The sequence below is a fragment of the Tachyglossus aculeatus genome, chromosome X1, assembly GCF_015852505.1.
Source record: "Tachyglossus aculeatus isolate mTacAcu1 chromosome X1, mTacAcu1.pri, whole genome shotgun sequence".
Lineage (NCBI taxonomy): Eukaryota > Metazoa > Chordata > Mammalia > Monotremata > Tachyglossidae > Tachyglossus > Tachyglossus aculeatus.
The window spans coordinates 120,021,489-120,044,885 of NC_052101.1; the positions used below are offsets into that span (position 1 = coordinate 120,021,489).

The window sequence follows — 23,397 nt, forward strand, 5'->3', positions numbered from 1 at the left end:
ACCCATTTTCTCCCCGTGTGTTTCAATCTTTCGTAGGGACTAATTCAAGGGCTCTAACCCCTGCTTGGGGGAGATCATCAGCTCATCTTTATCTTGACTTTTTGCTTGTCTTAGGAGGCTGGAAAGGGCCTTGTTGAAAAGATGTGACCATCAGTTAGACCCAGGACGAAAGCTCTCTAAGACCTTTCTGGTGTCCCTTCTCCTTGCAGAAATCTGATGCCCAGCAAGCACTGGAACTAGAAGATGCTGGGGCTGCTGCTATAGCATGAGGCCGGAGAAGGCACCTGGCACCATCTGCTGTGGCGTGTGAAATTAAGTGTTCACAATCCTGCTAGATCCAGTTCTCCAGAGAGTACTTACTCTTCTTTCCTCTTTGTTTCCAACCGATTTGTTTTCCCAGCATGAAACTGTTTATTGAATGACTGGGAGCAGGAGAGATGGGTGAAAGAGGCCTGACCTGTTGATTGGAGCATCACACAATGGGCAGGACACTGAGTGGAGGCCTGACTACGGTATCTGGGGCGGGGGCGTCACGATCCTGAGGGGGCAGCCCTGTCCAGCCCCTGAGACTTTGTTCACCTCCAGGGGTCGGTCAGTACTTCACCCCAAGGTCTATGTCCTAGGTAAGGGAAATTCGTCTTTTGAGCCTGAAAGTGATTATATGAAAAGTGTTTCAGGGATTGCCAAACCAAGACAAAAGTATGAATGTGTGCGTATTGACAGAGAGTAGGCAACTCTGGTAGAGACGAAGAAAACCAGGTTTCTGTAGTACTGGCGTGGGGAAAGGGCTTGCAGCTGACAAACCAACAAATCAGCCCTGGCTACTACACAAAGCCAAAGCTTAGAGCCACAGAAAAAAAAAAATAAAACTTGGGTGTGAGGAAAGGAAGCAGGCTGGCTGGGGTTAGAACATTGAATTCTACCCTGGGAGAAATGAGGGAAATTCTACACCTTTTGCCCTGGAGGAGGGGGAGGGGGTAGGGGGAGGGGAAGTCCTCAGTCTAGGTATGCAGAGGAGGTGGGGGGAGGGAGGGGAGAGGGGGGATGGGCGGGGCCATCTAGGAATGCACAAAGCCCGAGGCACTAAATGGGGCCAAGGACCAGATCCTGGGAACTAAGGATTTTGTAAGTGGGTTAGGGATTGTTCAAATGTAAAAAATTTCATTTGGGAGATAAATTGCTGTTTTACTTGTTTTTCAAAATTTTGGTAAGATATGGCTTAATTTTTTAAAAAGATCGGGGGAGTTATTTCAGCTCTTGTTTTTATGACACATCAACAACGACTGCATGGCCAATGTTTCTTCAGGAATATGTCATTCAGTCACCAAATCTGGTCGGCTTTATCTTCACCCCATCCTCGCCATCCAAACTGCTACCACGCTAGTCAGTGATAATCAATCAATCAGTGATATTTATTGAGCATGTACCGTGTGCAGAGCACTGTACTAAGCGTTTGGGCGAGTTCAAGGGAAGAATCTTGAGCTAGTGGATAGAGCATAGGCCTGGCCAGCTCTGCCATTTGTCTCCTGTGTTTCCCTGGGCAAGTCACTTCTCTGTGCCTCAGTTACCTTATCTGTAAAATGAGGATTAAGACTGGGACAGGGACTGTGTCCAATCTGATCAGAGAAGCACCGTGGCTTAGTGGAAAGAACACGGGCTTGGGGGTCAGAGGTTGTGGGTTCTAATCCTAGCTCTGCCACTTGTCAGCTGTGTGATTGGGCAAGTCACCAAACTTCTCTGTGCCTCAGTTACCTCATCTGTAAAATAGGGATTAAGATTTTGAGCCCCAAGGGGGACAAACTGATAATCTTGTATCTACCCCAGTGCTTGGAACAGTGCTTGGCACATAGTAAGCACTTAACAAATACCATCATTATTATTAGCTTGTACCTACCCCAGTGCTTAGAACAGTACTTGACACATAGTATGTGCTTAACAAATACCACTATTATTATTATCATTACAGTACAACAGAGTAGGTAGGCATGCTTCCTGCCCACAAGGAGTTTACAGTCTAGAGGGGGAAATAGACTTTAAAATAAATCTGGACTGTACAGAAGTGCTGAGGGGCTGAGGGTGGAGTGAATATCAAGTGTTTAAAGGGTACAGATCCAAGTGCACAGGTGACACAGAAGGGAGAGGGAGTAGGGGAAATGAGGGCTTGGTTGGGGAAGTCCTCCTGGAGAAGATGTGATTTTAATAAGGCTTTGAAGGTGGGGAGAGCGGTGGTCTGTCATATATGAAGAGGGCAGGAGTTCCAGACCAGAGGGAGGAAGCCGGCAAGGGGTCAGCAGTGAGATAGACTTAGATGGAGGTACAGTGAGTAGGTTGCAATTAGAGGAGCAAAGTGTGTGGGCTGGGTTGTAGTAGGAAATCAGGGAAGTATCTACCCCAGTGCTTAGAACGGTGCTTGGCAAATAGTAAGCGCTTAACAAAGACCATCATTATTATTATTACTAAGTAGGACATGAAGAACGAAGAGCTGATTGAGTGCCTTAAAGCCAATAGTAAGCGCTTAACAAAGACCATCATTATTATTACTACTAAGTAGGACACGAAGAGCTGATTGAGTTCCTTAAAGCCAATGGTAAGGAATTTCTGTTTGATGCAGAGGGGGATGGACAACAACTGGAGGTTTTTGAGGAGTGGGAAGGCATGACCTGAATGCTTTCTCAGAAAAATGATCTGGGCAGCAAAGTGAAGTTTGGACTGGAGAGTAGACTGAGCTTGTTGCGGGCAGGGATTGTCACTACTTATTGTCGTATTGTACTTTCCCAAGTGCTTAGTACAGTGCTCTGCACACAGTAAAGGCTTAATAAATACATTTGAATTGAATGAATGTGTGAAATGAGACAGGGAGATTCATTCATTCAATCGTATTTATTGAGCACTTACTTTGTGCAGAGCACTGTACTAAATGCTTGGGAGAGTACAATACAGTAACAAACAGTCACAGTCCCTGACCACAACGGGCTTACAGTTGGAGATCAGAAAGGAGGCTGATAGAAGTGTTAGGAGTATCTCAAGAGGAGATCGTACTCCTTTCAAAATCTTCCCCCTCCACCTGAGCCTCTGACCCCATCTCTTCGCACCTTACCAAAATACTTGCCCTCTCCCTTCTTCACCCCTGACAGTCATCTTCAACCATTCACTTTCCAATACCATCTTCCTTACTGCTTTAAAACATGCTTGTGCATCCCCCATCTTAAAAAAAACCCTCTCTTGTCCCTCCAGCTCCCTCCAGTTATGGCCCCATCTCCCTCCATCATTCCTCTCCAAACTCCTTGAGTGAACTGCCTACACCTGCTGTCTCCACTTCCTTTCCTGCAATTCTCTCCTTAAACTGCTCTAATATGGCTTCCTCCCCCTTTACTCCACTGAAACTGCCCCCTCAGAGGTCACCAATGATCCCATGGCTTCTTTAATCCTCCTTGACCTCTCAGCTGCCTTTGGCAGTCAGTCATTTGCATTTATTTAACGCTTACCATGTGCAGAGCACTGTACTAAGTGATTGGAAGCATACAATATAGCAGACACATTCCCTGACCACAACAAGCTTTCAGTCTAGAGGGGGAGATGGCCATTAATATAAATAAATACAATTACAGATATGTACATGAGTGCTGTGGGGCTGGGAGGGGAGGATGAATAAAGGGAGTAAGTCAAGGCAATGCAGAAGGGAGTGGGAGAAGAGGAAAGGGGGACTTAGGGAAGGCCTCTTGGAGGAGATGGACCTCCAATAAGGCTTTGATTTGGGGGGAAAGTAATTGTCTGTCTAATATGAAGGAAAGCGTTCAGGGCCAGAGGCAGGAGGTGGGCAAGAAGTTGGCGGTGAGACAGACGAAATCTAGGTACAGTGAGTTGTTTAGCATTAGAGGGTGAAGCGTGTGGGCTGGGTTGTAGTAGGAGAGTAGGGAGGTAAAGTAGGAGAAGGTAAGATGATTGAGTGATTTAAAGCCGATGGTAAGGTGTTTTTGTTTGATGCAGAGGTAGATGGGCGACTACTGGAGGTTTTTGAGGAGTGGGGAAACACAGCCTGAACGTTTTAGTAGAAAAATGATCTGGGCAACAGAGTGAAGTTTGGACTGAAGTGGGGAGTGACAGGAGGCAGGGAGATAAGAAAGTAGGCTGATACAGTAATCAAGGCAGGCTAGGATAAGTGCTTGGATTAACATAATAGCAGTTTGGACGCTGAGAAACCGCATGGCCTAGTGGATAGAGCATGGGCCTGGACGTCAGAAGGTCATGGGTTCTAATCCCTGATCCACCACTTGTCTGCTGTGTGACCTTGGGCAAGACACCACTTCTCTGTGCCTCAGTTACCTCATCCGTAAAATGGAGATTGAAACTGTGAGCCCCAGGTGGGACAGGGGCTGTGTCCAACCCAATTTGCTTATACCCATCCTAGTGCTTAGTACAGTGCCTGGCACATAGTAAGCACTTAACAAATACCATAATTATTATTATTATGGAGATGAAAAGGTGGATTTTAGTGATGTAAAGGTTGAACCGACACGATTTAGTAATGGATTGAATATGTGCATTGATTGAGAGAAAGGAATCAAGGAAACACCAAGGTTTCGGGTTTGTGAGACAGGAAGGATGATGGTGCCATCTACAGTGATGGGAAAATCAACGTAAGGATAAGGTTTGGATGGGAAGATAAGGAGTACTGTTTTAGCCATATTGAGTTTGAGGTAACAGTGAGACATCCAAGTAGAGATGTCTTGAAGGCAGGAGGAAATGTGAAACTGCAGAGAGGGAGAGAAATCAGAGCTGGAGATGTGGATTTGGGAATCATCTGCATAGAGGTTGTAGCTGAAGCCAAGGGAGCGAATGAGTTCTCCAAGGGAGTGGGTGTAGATGGAGAATTAGAAGGGGACCCAGAACTGAACCTTGAGGGACCCCCACAGTTAAGGAGGGAGACAGAGGAGTAGCCTGCAAAACCACCCCCTCTCCTTGAAACATTATCTATCCTCGGCTTCACTGACCCCATCCTCTCCTGGTTCTCCTATCTCTCTGGCCGCTCCTTCTCCATCTCTTTCACTTGCTCCTCCTCTGTCTTCCTCCCCTAACTGCAGGAGTCCCTTAAGGCTCAGTTCTGCATCCTCTTCTATTCTCCATTAACACCCACTCCCTTGAATAACTCATTTGCTCCCATGGCTTCGACTACGATCTCTGCACGGATGATTTCCCCAGTCTACCTCTCCAGTCCTGACCCCTCTTTTTCTCTGCAGCCTCATATTTTCTCCCACCTCCAGGACATCTCTACTTGGATGTCCTACCAACACCTCAAACTTGACATGTTCAAAACAGAATTCCTCAGAATTCCAAACCGCTCCCTCTCCCTGTGTTTCCCATCACTGTAGACAGCACCACCATTATCCCTGTCTCACAAGCCCATAACAGTGCTAAGCGCTTAGTACAGTGCTAAGCGCTTAGTACAGTGCTCTGCACACAGTAAGCGCTCAATAAATACAATTGAATGAATGAATGAACCTTGGCATTACCCTCGACTCATCTTTCTCATTCATTCATTCATTCTATCGTATTATTGAGCACTTACCTACATATTCAGTCTGTCACCAAATCCTGTCAATTCTATCTTGCCAACGTTGCTAAAATGTGCCCTTCCCTCTCCATCCAACCTGCTACCACGCTGATCCAAGCACTTATATCCCATCTTGACTACTGCATCCACTTCCTCGCTGACCTGCCTGCCTCCCGTCTCTCCTCCAGTCCACACTTCACTCTGCTTCCTGAATCATTTTTCAACAAAACCATTTGGTCCTTGTTTCTTCACTCCTCAAGAACCTACAGTGGTTCATTCATTCAATCATATTTATTGAGCACTTACTGTGCGCAGGGCACTGTACTAAGAGCTCGGGAGAGTACAATATAACAATAATCCACCTCCACATCAAACAGAAACTCCTTACCACTGTTTTTAAAACAGTCAATCAGGTCACCCCCTCCTACAGTACAGTACAGGGCCCGACATAGTAAGCGCTTAACAAATTCCATTAAAAATAAAAAAAAAGTTTGGGTTGGAGAGTGCAGCTGCATAGATACTGGAATGCTGCCATGAAGATGGGATGAGTTCACATAGGCCTGGAAGCCTCTGTGAGCAGTTGAGACTACCACTTCCAGCAGCTCAAAGGGCATGCGCGCACACTCTCTCTCTCTCTCTCTCTCTCTCTCTCTCTCTCTCTCTCTCTCTCTGTAGCATCACAGGAAGTCAAGCCAGAGCCCATTTCCGGTATTGCTGGACTGAGGCACCTCAGTTCCCAGGCTTAGCTCATCTGTGTCAGGACCGAGGTGGATTGGAACGCTTCAACCGTCCAGCGGTTCTCCCAGGGGTCTCCTGTCTGATCCCTGCCATCCCTGTGTCACCTTAGTCCAAAGTTCGTTCTCATCTAGGGAGGACCAGCAAAATGCATCTGGAAAGTGATTTAGACTTGAACCTATTAGACTAGACCAGGCTTCCATTTGCAGAGACGTTCAAAGTGCTTTCTGGTTAATGAAAATGACTTTGAGAGTGGTTTTGAACATGCCTAATAGTGACTTTTATCCGAACATTCAGGGCGCACCTGCTCTGAACGAACTGGGAGTCGGGCTGTTGGACATCAAGAGCAATGGACTCCCCGGGATCTTCTTTCCTCTGAAAACACATCCATTGGTAAATCAGGTTTGGCTCTGTTCCGTGTTTTCCTGCCAAGCACGGAACATTGCATTAAGAGCCAGGGATGTTAGAGCGAATGAAAAAGACAGCGGGGAGACCACTTCATTCCGCACCAGTTAAATCACCCAAGTGGGCTTTCAAGGGGCCTGCCAGAGAGTTGTAGTAATCTAATTTGGAGGTTAGGAAGGCACGGAGGACTGTGGTGAGGGGAAAAAAAGGCCCTTGGAGCTGGTGTGGCTGGGGGAGAATGCCAAAATAAACAGTTCTAATAACACAATACAACAATATGACTTTATTTTGAATAGTGTTTTTCACACCACTCTGGTTCCTGCTGGCTCCCCGCCGATTTAATGGAATGATAGGATTACAGAGAAGAGTAATAAATAAGAGCTGGGTACCACAAATTTCAAAGGTCCCTGCGGAGGAGAGGTGGTTTTAAATGGGAATCGGAATGAGACGGAGGGTCACGGAGGTGGAAAGACTTGAGAAAAAGCTGGAGCCGAGAGGTGGCAGGGAAGATGAAGATTTGGGGAACTCGAACGTGATCCCCTCTGTCGTGTGACTTCATGGCAGGCCTGGGTGAGGCGTTTCCTTATCTGGGATCTGCCAACGAAGGAAGGCAGGGTCATTAAGTGGCCGGGGGCAATCGCTGTTGTTAGCCGGTTGCGGGTGGCACGTGGTGAAGTCGTCTCATTAAATCTGAAGTTTCCATATGTGACTCACAGTTTGGCCAAACTAACGAGGACTTGGATATTTATAAACACCTCAGAGTCAGATCGCCTGAGCGGATGGAAACTTTTCATCGCCTTAGGGTGAAGTTGGCATTGGTTTCGGCCACCCGAAAATGGATGGGGAAAATCTAGACTGAACACAATCAAGGTGCCTGGTGTATGGATGTGAAAATAGGCAGCAGACAGCCAAATTTAACAGGGCCAACAGAGTGGCAGGTTAGTGGGGTCCCAGGAGGCAATTTGGGGTAGATTTTTGTCTTGGGAAATCTCCACAAAACTTGAGACTTTGGGGCTGATTATAGAGAATTGATTTTAATCTCAAGCGTTTAATACAGTCCTCTGCACACAGTAAGCCCTCAATAAATACTGCCGATGCTGATCTCCCCAGGTTGTATCCCCACAACTGCCACGTCAGCACTTCTGCATTTCAGCACTCCCTCTTGATGTAAGCTCGCTCTGGGCAAGAAACATGTCTACTAACAGTATTATATTGTACTCTCCCAAGCATTTAGTTCAGTGCTCTGTACAAAGTCAGTGCTCAATAAGTTCCATTGATTGACTCCGTACTACCTGAGCATTTCTGTACCCTTTTTTTAATATTTGTTAAGCTCTTACTATGTGTCCTACACTGTTCATTCATTCATTCAGTTGTATTTATTGAGTGTTTACTGTGTACAGAGCACTGTACTAAGCACTTGGAAAGTACAATTCAGCAACAAAAAGAGACAATCCCTGCCCACAATGGGCTCACAGTCTAGAATAGGGAAAGACAGACATACATGATACTGTTCTAAGTACTGGGGAAGGTATACGTTAATTAGATCAGATACAGTCCCTGACCCACATGGGGCTTACAGTCTAAGTAGGAGGGAGAATGGATAGCCTCATTTCACAGTTGAGGAAACTGAAGCACAGAGAAGTTCAGTGACTTGTTCAAGGTCACAGAGCAAGCAAGTGGAAAAGCTGTGATTAGAATCTAGGTCCTTCTGACTCCCAGTCCCGTGCTCTCTCCACTAGGCCGCACGGCTTCTCTTCTAAGCCCTATTACTTGAACATTAACTCATGTACATTTCCCTCCTTCTTCCTCACTGTAAATTATTTTGGGGTCTTTCCCACTTGAATGGTCGCTCCTTGAGGACTGATACCACATCTGTGAAATCTATCCGGAGACTGAGTGCTTAATACAGTGCTTTGTACACAGCAGGTGCTCAATAAATACTATTGACTGATCGATTCACTGATCAAGATGGCCTCTAAGAGGTCCCCAAGGGTCATTGCGGCCAAATTTCCCCTGGTCCAAGGCTACTCCCTGGCAGTGGAAGTCAGCCAGCCACTTTAGGAGGGGCATTAACTCAGACGTCTAGGCAACTTCTTAGTGCAGCAGTGACGTGGTTACATGGCCTGTGTAATAATGCACCAAGCCAACTCATAGGGGTTGGAAATTGTGTCAAATTTGGGAATTCCCTGCTTCCCACCTCAGTGCCCCCACTTTCCCTTGGTGGTAATAACAATAATAATAATACCACAGTTATTAATTAGTTGATCAATCAATCGTATTTATTGAGTACTTACTGTGTGCAGAGCACTGTACTAAGCGCTTGGGAAGTACAAGTTGGCAACATATAGAGACAGTCCCTGCCCAACAGTGGGCTCACAGTCTAGAAGGGGGAGACAGAGAACAAAACCAAACATATTAACAAAATAAAATAAATAGAATAGATACGTACAAGTAAAATAAATAAATGGAGTAATAAATATGTACAAACATATATACATATATACAGGTGCTGTGGGGAAGGGAAGGAGGTAAGACAGTGGGGATGGAGAGGGGGACGATAATAATAATAACAATAGTATTTGTTAAGCGCTTACTATGTGCCAGGCTGGGGTGGATACAAGCAAATCGGGTTGGACACAGTCCCTGTCTCACGTGGGGATCACAACTCAGTCCTCCTTTTATAGATGAGGTAGGTGAGGCCCAGAGAAGTGAAGTAACTTGCCCAAGGCCACACAGCAGACAAGTGGCAGAGCCAGAATTAGAATCCATGACCTTCTGACTCCCAGGCCTGTGCTCTATTCACTATGCCATGCTACATAGTCTACACCTCTGCCGCCTTAGAATTGTAGGCGCAATTTTTAAAATTAGCCTTTTTTTGAACAATCCCCAACGTGCTCCGTTGTTGGTACACTCCTGACTTCTTCTGTGCCAAAAAATTCTAACGTTGCATTAGGAATACAAGATTTCGCGCTCTACTGGGTACCATAGATTTCCATGGAGAAAGACACAGATGGATAGAGAGAGGCAGAAAGAGACATAGAGCAAGGCAGCGGAGGAGGGACGTAGAGACTGAAGGAAATGAGACACACAAGTAACAAGACAGCAAATGTGTTTGAAATTGCTATGAACCTGTCACAGTTTCTGCTCATTTTTAATTGTTGGGCTAACCATATTAGGCTATTTAAAACTGGAGATGAACACATAGGATGCTAAGAACAAGTAGCTTCATCATGTTTGAGGACATGTTTTGGGCTACTTGGGGAGGGAATTAAAAGAAAGGTCTGTCTATTTGAAAGAGAAGGAGCGTGGCCTAGTGGAAAGAGCCTGGGCCTGGGAGTCAGAGGACCTGGGTTCTCATCCTGGTTCTAGTGTGTGTCTGCTGTGTGACCTTGGGCAAGTCACTTAACTTCCTCGTGCCTCAAGTTACCTCATCTGTAAAATGGGGATTCGATCCCACTCCCTCCTACTTAGAATGGGAGCCCCATGTGGGACAGGGACAGTGTCCGACCTGATTAACCTGATTAAGGCTGTGAGCCCCATGTGGGACAACTTGATCACCTTGTATCCACCCCCAGCGCTTAACAAATGCCAATTTGTACTTCCTAAGCGCTTAGTACAGTGCTCTGCACATAGTAAGCGCTCAATAAATACGATTGATTGATTGATTGATTGATTGATTAACCTGTTTCTACTCCATCACGTAGAACAGTGCTTGACATATAGTAAGCACTTTAACAAGTAAAATTATTATTATTAATATTACTACTACAACTACTAATATAAGGATACCTGAAAAAATGATTTCCCCACCACCACCCCAGACAACAGTTTCCCATAATATCTTGAATGTGGGTAGCAGTTTTATTTTTTTCAAAGTACTGGCATGGACCTGGGAGTCAGAGGATCTGAGTTCTATTCCTGACTCCACCACTTTGTTGTGTGGCCTTGGGCAAGTTACGTATCTTCTCTGTGCCTCTTTTTCCTCATTTGTCAAATGGGGATTCAATACCTGCTGTCTCTCCTACTTAGATCCCCTTATAGGACCTGATTATTTGTTATCTACCTCAGCATATACTTAGCAAATACCACAATTATTATTATTATTATGATCTCATTTTGTCCTCACAACATCCCAAAGAGATAAGGAGAGGCAGGTAATATTGGTTATACCCATTATACAGGTAAGGAAACTGAGGAGCAAAGTGACTTGCCTGAGGTCACACTGCGGGTCAGTAGCCAAGTTGGGATTAGAACCCAGGTCCCATGATACTGAAACAACAGAGAACAAGTTTTTTTTTCTTGCTGTCAGTGATGGTGAGCACAAGGAAATCACCCCATCACTGCCACCAGTCAGGAAAGCAGGGAACATATTTGCTGATTCTGTCGTATTGTACTCTCCCAAGTGCTCAGGACAGTGCTCTGCACATAGTAAGTGCTCAATCAGTAAATCATAGTTATTGAGCACTTACCGTGTACAGAGCACTGTACTAAGTGCTTGGGAGAGTACATTTTTACAGATACATTCCCTGCCCACAATGAGCTTACAGTCTAGAGTGGGGGAGACAGACATTAATATAAATAAATAAATTACAGATATGTACTTACGTGCTGTGGGGCTGGGAAGAGGGGATGAATAAAGGGAGCAAGTCTGGGCGATGCAAAAGGGAGTGGGTGAGGAGGAAAGGAGGGCTTAGGGAAGGCCTCTTGGAGAAGATGTGCTTTCAATAAAGCTTTGAACTAGAGGGAGAGTCATTGGCTCTGACTTATTCAGGATTAACCATCCTGCTGCCACCAGTGGAGCTGAATAACAGCACTTGCATCCTGTTGCCATTCTTTCAGCGTCATCTTCTGGAGCTCAGCAACAGCGCAGATCCCCGCAGATGCTCACTGTTCTCTTCTAAGTCCAAGAGGGTGGTGGCTTTACAGGCTGTTTGCCATCCTCCTGAGGGGAAGGAGAGATGAGGATGAGACCCTTTCTCTTCTCACTATTTGGTGAATCAAGCTTGCTTGGGGGCCAAATTTTTATTTACTGTTCTTTTATATGGTATTTGTCAAGCACTTACTACATGTTAAACATTATTCTTGATGCTGGGATAATACAAATTGACCAGGTTGGACACAGTCCCTGGCCTGCAAAGGGCTCACAGTCTAAGATGGAGGGAGAACAGGTATTTAATTCCCAATCTACAATTGAGGAAACTGAGGAAAAGAGAAATGAAGTGACCTGCCCAAGGTCACACAGCAAGCAATTGGCAGAGTTGGGATTAGGACCCAGGTTCTCTGATTCCCAGGCCTGTGCTCTTTCCACTAAGCCACACCACTTCTCCTTCAACATCTTAAGTACATGAGGGGCTTTTTTTAAAACTGGTATTCGTTAAGTGCTCATTATGTGCCAGGCACTGTACTAAGCATTGGGGCAGATATAAGATAATCAGGTTGGACACAGTCCCTGTCCCACAAGGGGCTGCCAGTCTCAAGCCCCATTTTACAGATGAGGTAACTGAGGCACAGAGAAGTGAGTAGACTTGGCCAAGGTCACACAGCAGACAAGTGGAAGAGCTGGGACTAGAACCCCGGTCCTTCTGACTCCCAGGCCCATGCTCTATCCACTAGGCCACGCTGCAGGGGTTTTCATCCTGCTCCAGTGAAACCAAAGAAAGGGCTAAGAAGATTAGCACTGGAGCCAGCCCCAAGGAGCAGGAAGCATCTCCTCTCTGGAAACCAGGTGCCCTGTTCCTTTGGCCAGCTTTAGAGTCTGCACAAAGGTGTTTCACTACACAGGAAGAGATCAAAAATGCTTTTGCCTGCCCGAGAGCCTGACACCTGAACTCTGGCTCAGCATTCTAGTTACTTTTTGGCGGGAGAGGAAGCGCCCTGGGAAGGTATAGAGAAGCAATATTCTCTTCACATCCGACCATCCTTCGAGTCGAGGCAACTGTTGATCTCTACCCCTGGCTCACTGTATTTTCTGTGGTTTGTACAGTCATTGGCTAAATACATGGCTACGCTCTTATTTACTGTGACCCACTAAAAGTACCAATTACATAAATGAGTCACTGTGTGCAGTGGCTTTCCTCATTCAGAGGCTGAGATTTCACCACCACCACCACCCCCCGCCCCCACGAATTAGGGTTCCAATTAAAAATGAGTGTGGGTTTTTTACCATCCCACCCACCCAAATTGCATTTGGAGGTCTTGTCCCCAGAGGACCTGGGACCTGCAGGGGGTGTGAGGGAGGTGCTCTAGGGAAACTGCAGAGGGCTCATGTGGTGTTCCCTGAACTGGGATGAGACAATTCCCTGAACTGGGCTGTCGGGGGAGGGAGGGGGCCTTCATGTGCCTCGGCCAGGCAGATGGTGGGGCAAGTGTGCCACTGGTCACGAGTGCCACGTCCTCTGTGGCTTCTTAAGGAGGGGGTTGTAAATTCGGAATAGTTTCCTTTGGAAAAATTGAGGATGGGAGTTGTTGGTTAATGGCCATTTAGACATAGGGTGGGTAGGACCAAGCATGGCCCCGTATAGTGCTCTGAGCCCTCTGCCAAATAATAATAATGATCATATTAATAATAATAATAATAATAATAATGGTATTTGTTAAGCACTTACTATGTGCCAGGCACTGTACTAATCACTGGGATAGATTCAAGCAAGTTGGTTTGGATGCAGTCCCTGACCCATGTGGGGCTCACGGTCTTAATCCCCATTTTACAGATGAGAAAGCTGAGGCACAGAGAAGTGAAGTCAAGTGTCCAAATTCTCACAGCAGACAAGTGGCAGAACCAAATTAGAACACAGGTCTTTCTGACCCCCAAGCCTGTGCTCTATCCACTAGGCCATGCTGCTTCTCTAAATACAAGACAATACAACAGAGTTGGTAGACACATTCCCTGTCCACAATGAGCTTACAGTCTAGAGGGGGTGACAGACATTAATAGAAATAAATAAATTACATATATGTGCATAAGTGCACATAGAGACAGACAATTAGGCCGACAGATAATTACTCTCCCCCTCTTCAAAGCCTTATTGAAGGCCTTCCCAGATTAAGCCCCACTTTTCCTCATCTCCTACTTCCTTCTGTCACCCTGACTTGTTCTCTTTGCTCTCCCCACCCCCCAGCCCCATAGCACTTATGTATATATCTGTCATTTTATTTATTTGTATTGATGTCTGTCTCACTCCCTCTAGACTATGAGCTCATTGTGGGCAGGGAATGTCACTGTTTATTGTTGTATTGTAGTTTCCCAAGCACTTAGTGCAGTGCTCCGCACACATGAATGAAAAGTGCTGTGGGGCTGAAGGTGGGGTGAATATCAAGTGCTTAAAGGGTACAGATTTAAGTGCATAAATGCCACAGAAGGGAGAGGGAGCCAGGGAAAATAGGGCTTAATGGGGGAAAGCCTCTTGGAGGAGATATGACCTTGATAAGGTTTTGAAGGTGGGGAGAGTGGTGGTCTGCCTTATGTGGAAAGGGCGGGTGTTCCAGACCAGAGGGAGGATGTAGGAAAGGGGTCGGCGGTGAGAAAGATGAGATTGGGGGCCAGTGAGCAAAGTGATGCTAGAGGAGCAAAGTGTGCAGGCTGGGGTGTAGTAGGAGATCAGTGAGGCGAGATAGGAGGGATTGAGCTGATTGAGTCCTTTAAAGTAGATGGTGAGGAGTTTTTCTGTTTGATGTGGAGATGGATGGGCAACGACTGGAGGTTCTTGAGGAGTGGGGAGGTGTGGACTGAATGTTTTTTAGAAAAATGATCCAGGCAGCAGAGTGAAGTATGGACTGACGTGGGGCGAGACAAGAGTCAGGGAGGTCAGCGAGGAAGCTGATGCAGTAATCCAGGCAGGATAGGATAAGTGATTGGTTTTAACGTGGTAGCAGTCTGGATCGAGAGGAAAGGGTGGGTTTTAGCGATGTTGGAAGGTAGAACTGACAGAATTCAGTGACAGATTGACTATGTGGGTTGCATGAGAGAGATGAGGTTTTTGTTTTTGTTTTGCCCCAGTGGTATTTGTTATGAGCTTACTATGTGCCAGGCACTGTACTAAACACTGGTGTAGATACATACGAATCAGGCTGGACCCAGTCCATGTCCCACATGGGGCTCATGGTCTTAATCTCCATTTTACAGTTGGGGGAACTGAGGCACAGAGGATGATGCCCAGGTTACGGACTTGTGAGATGTGGAGAGTGGTATTGTCTACAGTGATGGGAAAGACTCAGAGAAGACAGAGTTTGGATGGGAAGATAAGAAGTTTTGTTTCATCTTGGACATGAAGTTTGTTCCTAGACTTCTTGGGACGCCCCTGGAAGAGACTGGAGGAATGCTCCCAGCCAGCAGTTCCGGAAATACATACCTCCAGGCTTTCTACATTGCCAAATCTCCTTCAGCAGTTTCAGTGTCATCTCTGCTGGGTTTTTTGTTGTTGTTGTTGTTTTTTTTACAGGGCTGCCTTCCTGATGATAGCACCTGTTAAGTCTTTGTCATTTCCAAAGAATTTCAGCCCTACTCCTGAGGTTCTACTGCATGCATAGTGTGGGCATTGCATCTTTGATGGCTCAAGACAGCTGCCTTGATGTTTCAGAATCACCTGACTGCCCTTTACGTTCCACCACCCACCATTTTCAGACACATTCTTGATTTTCTCCTTGGGATGTAGTGGTCTCTGGGCCAAGAATAGCTTCATTCTCTCCTTGGGGTTCTTTTTGTTTTTTCTTTAGGAGTCCCACTGATACACTATCTTTCACAACAAGGGATAGGGTGGTTGGGGTCAGAGAAGAAGCCCAGAGGCTTCATCTGCCATGCAGAGAATCAAGGAGTTTCATAAACAATAAATTATTTACGGGAAGTAACTGACAGGAAATTATAGCAAATGGAAGTTTTTGTTGACACTGGGAGAACCAATAGGTCAATTACCTACTAGAGGCCAAAAGAAGAGTTAAAGACCTCAAGACACAGAGTGTGCCCAGCTAGGCAAACTACCAACTCTATTCTATCATTCTCTCCTGAGGGCTTAGTCCAACACTCTGCATACAGTAAGAGCTCAGTAAATACCTTTGTTCTTTCATTTATTCAATAGTATTTACTGAGCATTTACGTTGTTCAAAGCACCATACTAAGAGCTTGGGAGAGTACAATATAACAATAAACAGACACATTTCCTGCCTACAATGAGTTTAGTAAAAATAATTAATAGTTGTATTTGCTAAGCACTTACGTGCCAAGCACTGTTCTAAGCACTGGGGTAGAGACAAGATAATTGAGTTGGACACAATCCCTGTCCCACTCGGGGCTCACAGTCTTAATTACCATTTAACAGATGAGGGAACTGAGGCACAGAGAAGTGAAGTGACTTGCCCAAGGTCATACAGAAGACAAGTGGCAGTCTAGAGGGGGAGACAGGCATTAATGTGAATAAATAAATAACAGATAAATTACAGATACCTTTGATTGACAGTGATATTCTCTAATAATTGAAGGTGTGATTGGACACCCATAAATCGGGTGAACAGTGACAAACAGGGGATTGAGATCAGTCCAGAACCACCGATATTCTGGTTAATTAATATTTTTAATGGTATTTGGTAAATGCTTACTATGTGCCAGGAGCTGTATTAAGTGCTGGAGTAGATACAAACTAATCAGGCTGGACACAGTCCATGTCTCCACATGGGGCTCACAGTCTTAATCTCTATTTTACAGATGAGGTAACTGAGGTACAGCAAAATTAAATGACTTGCCCAAGGTCACACAGCAGACAAGTGGCAGAGCTGGAAATTTAGAACCCAGGTCCTCTGGCTCCCAGGATTATGCTCTTTCTACTAGGCCACACTGCTTCTCTAATGGTTTCATTTGTCATGTAACTTCTAAATAAGAAGGCAACATATAAAAATGAAAGGAATACCATCCTGCAGATGGTATTCTAAAGTCAAACACATTTGCCTGGTAGATCCAGACTTTTGCAAATCATTCATAGTTAATTGTCTATGTAAAAAGTAAGGAAACACTAGATACTTTCAGTGATAAGGGACTCTGGTGACAGGGTGGAACAATGTTCTCTACATATAGTAGTCCTTCATGCTTGAAAAACATACCACTGATGAATGGTGAAACTTACCACTGGGGAGAGAGGGAGAGAGAGAGAAAGAGTGAGTGAGTGAGTGTGTGTGTTTGTGTGCGTAAAGGCCAATAACAATTATGGTACTTGTTAAGCACTTACTATGTGCCAAGCACTGTACTACACCCTGGGGTACCCACAAGATGAGCAGATTGGACACTATCCCTGGCCCACATGGGGCTCACAGTCTAAATAGGAGGGAGTAGGGTTGAATCCCCAATTTACAGATGAGGAAACGAGCACAGAGAAGTTTAAGCAACTGGCAGATAAGTGGCAGAGCTGAAATTAGAACATTAGAACTCAGGTCGTCTGATTCCCAAGTCCGTGCTCTTTCCACTGGACCCCACTGCCTCCCAGTGTGGGATGCACAGTCCAGACCACATGATGCACACACAAACAAATCCATTGATTATATTTATCGAGCACTTACTGTGTGCAGAGCACCGTCCTGAACACTTGGGAGAGTACATTATAAGAGAATTGGTAGGCACATTCCCTGCCCATAACGAGTTTACAGTCTAGAGGGCGAAATGGAAAAAGACTGTCCGTTAGTTTGTATGCTATCATGTCTATATTCTAAAGCATGGCACCCCTTCCCTCTTCGTATTCACCAGACCACAGCTCTCTCCACCTTCAAAGCCCCCCTGAAATTCCACTTCCTCCAGGAGGCTCTCCCTGACTAATCTGGGCCTCAGTTACCTCATCTGTAAAATAGGGAATGAGACCATGAGCCCCAAGTGGGACAGGGACTGTGTCCAAACTGATTTGCTTATATCCACCCCAGCACTTAGTACAGTGGCTCGTGGATCACTGGCAAGAGCCTAGGCCTGGGAATCAGATGTCATGGGCTCTAATCCCAACTCCGCCACTTGTCAGCTGTGTGACCTTGGGCAAGTACTTAGCTTCTCTGTGCCTCAGTTACCTCATCTGTAAAATGGAAATTAAGATTGTGAGTCCCACGTGGGACAACCTGATCACCTTATATTCCCACAGTGCTTACTTCACACATAGTAAGCACTTAACAAATATCATTAGTATTGGTAGTAGTAGTATTAGTATTATTACAGTGTCTGGCACACAGTAAGCACTTGACAGATACCACAATAATGATAATAACAATCATAATATTCTCTGCCACCTCTGGTCATGTTATCTCAACATCTCAACAGCCACCTTAGCCCTTATGTATATATCAATATAAGAATGCCATGTCTTTATTTGTTTATTTAGTTTTCTAGACTCTTGCTGTTACCAGTGGAATTCTACAACATTTGTCTGCCTGTCTTCTCCATTAGATCGAAAGTTCCTTGAGGGCAGGGACCATGCATGGTGTAGTGAATAGAGCATGGGTCTGGGGGTCAGAAGGTCATGGGTTCCAATTCCGGCTCCACCACTTATCTGCCATGTGACCTTGGACAAGTCACTTCACTTCTCTGTGCCTATTACCTCCTCTGTAAAATGGGGATCGAGACTGTGAGCCCCACATGCGACAAAGACTGTGTACAACTTGAGTTGTTTTTATCCGCCCCAGCACTTAGTAGAGTGCCTGGCACATAGTAAGTGCCTAACAAATACCATAATTATTATTATGTCTTTTACTTCTATTATACGCTCCCAAGTGGGAAACAATGTTCCCTAGTGGAAAGAGCATGGGGCTGGCCATCAGCATCCTAGGTTCTAATCCCTGCTCTGCCACTGACCTGCTGTGTGACCTTGGACAAATCACTTGACTGCTCTGTGCTTCAAGTTCTTCATCTATAAAACGGAGATAAGATACTTGCTCTCCCCACCTCTTAGACTGTGTCGGACAGAGACTGTGTCTGATCTGATTGCCTTGTAACTGCCCCAGTGCTTAGCACAGTGCTTTGGCATTTAGTGAGTGTTTAATAAATACCATAAGTGTTATTGTACAGTGCTCTGTACACAGTAGTTGGCTCAGTAAAGATGATTCAATGAGCAATTGATAATGTAGAGCTCAGCAGTGAGGTAGTATGAACACTAAATTGCCTATAAGTTGCTCTTATAGTATGTCCTTTATTTGGAAGTTGGAAGCAAGCAGTTTGTAGGTAGTGTTTATTTATAACTAAGCTCCGCATTAGAGTCCAAAATTCCACCCCATCCTGTGTTTTCAGTTTCACTACAGAGTCATCATTACTGGTAGTATCTGGTGTTCTTGTGTTTTTCACAAAGGTGCTTATATATGGATGGGATATAAAAGTCCAGTTGTGTTCATTCAATCGTATTTATTGAGCACTTACTGTGTACAGAGCACTGTATAAGTGCTTGCAAAGTACAATTTGGCAACAAATAAGAGACAATTCCTACCTAACAACAGGCTCTCAGTCTAGAAAACTGTTGGACTTGTTGGACAAGTATAGATGGTGTAGTGGATAGAGCACGGGCCTGGGAGTCAGAAGGTTGTGTGTTCTAATCCCAGCTCTGCTACTTGTCTGCTGTGCGACCTTGGGCAAGTCACTTCACTTCTCTGTGCCTCCTCACTGTAAAGTGGGGGTTGAGACAGTGAGCCCCACGTGGGAAGGGGACTGCATCCAATTTGATTTGTTTGTATTCACCCCAGCACTTAGTACAGTGTCTGGAACATAGTAAATGCTTAACAAATACCCCACCTCCTTATTATTATTATATCCCACCTCCTTCTGTAAAACTGCATTTTCTGGGTTAAGTGCTTACTATGTGCCAAGCACTACTGGGGGCTCACAGTCTAATGGGGAGAGAAAACAGGCATTGAATTCCCATTTTACAGATGAGGAAACTGAGACACAGAGAAGTAAAGTGACTTGCCCAAGGTCACACAGTAGACAAATGGTGGGACAGGGATTAGAACCCAGGTCCTCTGACTCCCACCCTCATGGTCTTTTCACTAGGTCAGGCTGTTTCCTCTGTGAGTTGATGAGCATCTTCACTGTGATAATATCTTCTCCCTATCCCCTGGGGATGTGGTGAGAATAAGTTGAACTATCAGGTCTGATTCTTTCCACTGCTCGCTTAAAAACAATAATGATAATTACAATAATTCTGGTATTTGTTAAGAGCTTACTGTGTGCCAGGCACTGTACTAGGTGCTGGGGTGGATACAAACAAATCGAGTTGGACACAGTCCTTGTCCCACTTGGGGCTCACAGTCTCAATCCCCATTTTGCAGATGAGGAAACTGAGGCATAGAGAAGTGAAGTGACTTGCCTAAGGTCACACAGCAGACAAGAGGCAGAGCTGTGATTAGAACCCACAACCTTCTGACTCCCAGGCCCGTGCTCTAACCACTACGTCATGCTGCTTCCCACTGTACTAAGCACAGGGGCACAAGGTATTGTACTAAGCACAAGATAATCGAGTCCCAGATGGAACTCACAGTCTAAGCAAGAGGGAGCACAGCTAGTGAATCCCCATTTTGCAAATGAGGGAATTGAGGCCTGGACGAGTGAAGTGACTTGCCCAAGATCACAGAAGCAGGCACATGGAGGAGCAGGGATTAGAACCCAGGTTCTCCAACTCCCAGGCCCAAACTCCTTCTACTAGGCCATGCTGCTTCTCTTAAGGGTGCTGGCTCTTTTCTGCTCCAGCCAGGTGCCTCCGGGTGGAGAGAATTGAGCTCTTTGTCTGTGAGACCCTCGGGACCCTCCAAAAAAGGACAAAGACAACGAATGTGTCATTTCTGCTGCTGGGATGATGATGACTGCACTTCAGAGTGAAAATTCTTGTGGTTGCTTTGGCCCTTTAAACACATGTCTGTGATTCTGGCTGTTTTCCAACAATAACGATGAAGAAGTCTCCCCTCAGAGAATGAATGACTTTAGCCTTGAGACTTCAGGACCTGTAACCTGTGTGGAGGAATTGGTTCTAGGCCTAGTGGCTTGTACTTTCCCAAGCAGTTAATACACAGTAAGCATTCATTAAAGAGCCCACTGTTAGGTAGGGACCGTCTCTATATGTTGCCAACTTGTACTTCCCAAGCGCTTAGTACAGTGCTCTGCACACAGTAAGCGCTCAATAAATATGATTGATCAACTAATTAATAACTGTGGTATTTGTTAAGCGCTTATTATGCACCAGGCACTGTATTAAGTGCTGGGGTGGATACAAGCAAATTGGGTTGGACACAGTCCCTGTCCCATGGGGGGCTAACAGTCTTAATCCCCATTTTGCAGATGAGGTAACTGAGGCCCAGAGAAGTGAAGTGACTTGAAGTGAAGTGACTAGAAGCAGTGTGGCTTAGTGGCAAGAGAACGGGCTTGGATGTCAGAGGTTGTGGGTCCTAATCCCGGCTCTGCCACTTATAAACTATGTGATTTTGGGCACGTCCCTTAATTTCTCTGGGCCTCAGTTACCTCATCTGTAAAATGGGGAGACTGTGAGCCCCATGTGGGACAATCTGATTACTCTGTATCTACCCCAGCACTTAGAACAGTGCTTGGCACATAATAAACGCTTAACAAAATGCTATTACTATTATTGTTACTTGCCCAAGGTCACATAGCAGACAGGTGGCAGACTCAGGATTAGAACCCATGACCTTGAGGGATCATGTTGTCATTAGCATAGGCTAATGTCTTCTCTCCAGCACTTAGTACTCTGCACACAGTAAGTACTCCCTAAATACCCCTGATTGACTGTAAGTAAGTTCCTTGAGGCCAGGGATCATGTCTACCAACTCTATTACATTATTCTCTCCCAAGTGTTGTGTATAGTGCTATGCATAATGTAAGCGCTCAATAAATACCACTGATTGGTTGATAGGCGGCTGCCTTGGTGGCCACAGCACTCCTTGCCACTGATAGTAGCCAGCATTTTAAATTTTATTTTTCATTTTTTTTTAGAATTCCTACTGGCCTCATCCACTTCGTGGAACACTCTAAGTGGGGTTTTTTGGTTGTTTTATTTTCAATGGTATTTATTAAGTGCTTACTTTGTGTCAGGCACTGTAATAAGCGCTGGGGTAATAATAATAATAATAATAATAATAATAATAATAATAATAATAATAATGGCATTTATTAAGCACTTACTATGTGCAAAGTACTGTTTTAAGCTCTGGGAAGGTTACAAGGTGATCAGGTTGTCCCACGGGGGGCTCACAATCTTAATCCCCATTTTACAGATGCGGTAACTGAGGCACAGAGAAATTAAGTGACTTGCCTAAAGTCACACAGCTGACAATTGGCAGAGCCAGGATTCGAATCCATGAACTCTGACTCCAAAGCCCGGGCTCTTTCCACTGAGCCACGCTGGGTAGATACAGCCTACCTTCTCAGGGTCACACCTGTAGAGTTTCCAGTACTCTACCAGTCTCGACTACAGGAGGGAGAGTTGAGCAGAGGCATATCCATTCCATTCCTAGCTTGGGCAGTGGCAGTGAGTGGAAGGCAATCTGCTACAAGTCAAAACTCACCTGTGCTGGGCAGCAGCGAAAAGTGAGAGTCGAGGGCAGAGACTCATTTATGGCACGGAAGGAGGCCATGGTAAACCACTTCCATAGTTTTACCAAGAAAACTCTATGGATACACTACCAGAGCGATTGCAGATGGAAATGGGGTGTTCTGGGAGAGATGTGTCCATGGAGTCGCTATGGGTCGGACACGACTCAACAGCATAAGACAACAACAACAAGATACAAGCTCCTCACATGGGACTCATGGTATTAATTCCTATTTTACAGAGGAGGTAACTGAGGCACAGAGAAGTGAAGTGACTTGCCCAAGGTCACACAGCAGACAAGTGGCGGGGCCAGGATTGGAACCCAGGTCCTTCTGACTCCCAGGTCCATGCTCTAACCATTAGACCGCTTCTTTGGTCATAAACTCTCACTACAGATGGCATAGCCCCAGAAGGCACTCCTCTATCTGCAGTGCTGGGACTGGAACCCAGGTGTCCTAGTTCCCAGAGTGGTGCTCTTTCCAACCGGGTTTCTATTAGGAAAAACAAAGTACCGGGGATAAGAGACTAAAGAGACTCTGAATAGATTGCTAAGCATCTTCCTCAAATGAATTCTCATGTTTAGGGCAATGCTGTTTGTTCAACCCATTTTGTTTCTTTTATTTTTAATAGGAAGCACATCCAGCATTTCCATCTTGGATTGAACCTGAACTGCACTGAAAATCTAAGATTTGCCCATCTCAACCACAAAGTCAAGGCACTAGGAAAGGAAACTCAAAGTGGAAGAGCCATCTACAAAAGAAACATCAAATAGATTTAAAAACATATTAAAATCTTCTCCCACATTAATGAGTTTAATTGACCCCAAAGAGCTGTATTCCTTAGATAGCTTGTTGCTCTCCTCTGATTTGAGGTACCACAGTAGGTATTTCCAGCTAACCCTAACACTAATTGGATTGCATTATGTGATGATTATTTGCCTTTTTACAATTTTTACAAAGGAGGCAACTGAGGCACAGAAAAGTGAAGTGACTTGCCGAAGATCACACAGCAGACAAGTGGTGGAGGTGGGATTATAACCCAGGTCATTCTGACTCCTAGGTCCGTGCTCTAACCACTATGTGGATAACTCTGGTATTTGCTGATAGCTACTATGTTGCAAGCACTGTACTAAAGCACTGTACTAAAGTACAAGATAATCAGATT

At 45.3% G+C, this 23,397-nt stretch overlaps 1 non-coding gene across 1 annotated transcript; it reads left to right on the plus strand.

Moving 5' to 3' along the window:
* Positions 1-22,060: 22,060 nt before the first annotated feature.
* On the plus strand, positions 22,061-22,197 carry LOC119920179. Its single transcript, XR_005447942.1, has one exon. It is a non-coding gene; the product is annotated as a small nucleolar RNA SNORA7 (small nucleolar RNA).
* Positions 22,198-23,397: the final 1,200 nt, after the last annotated feature.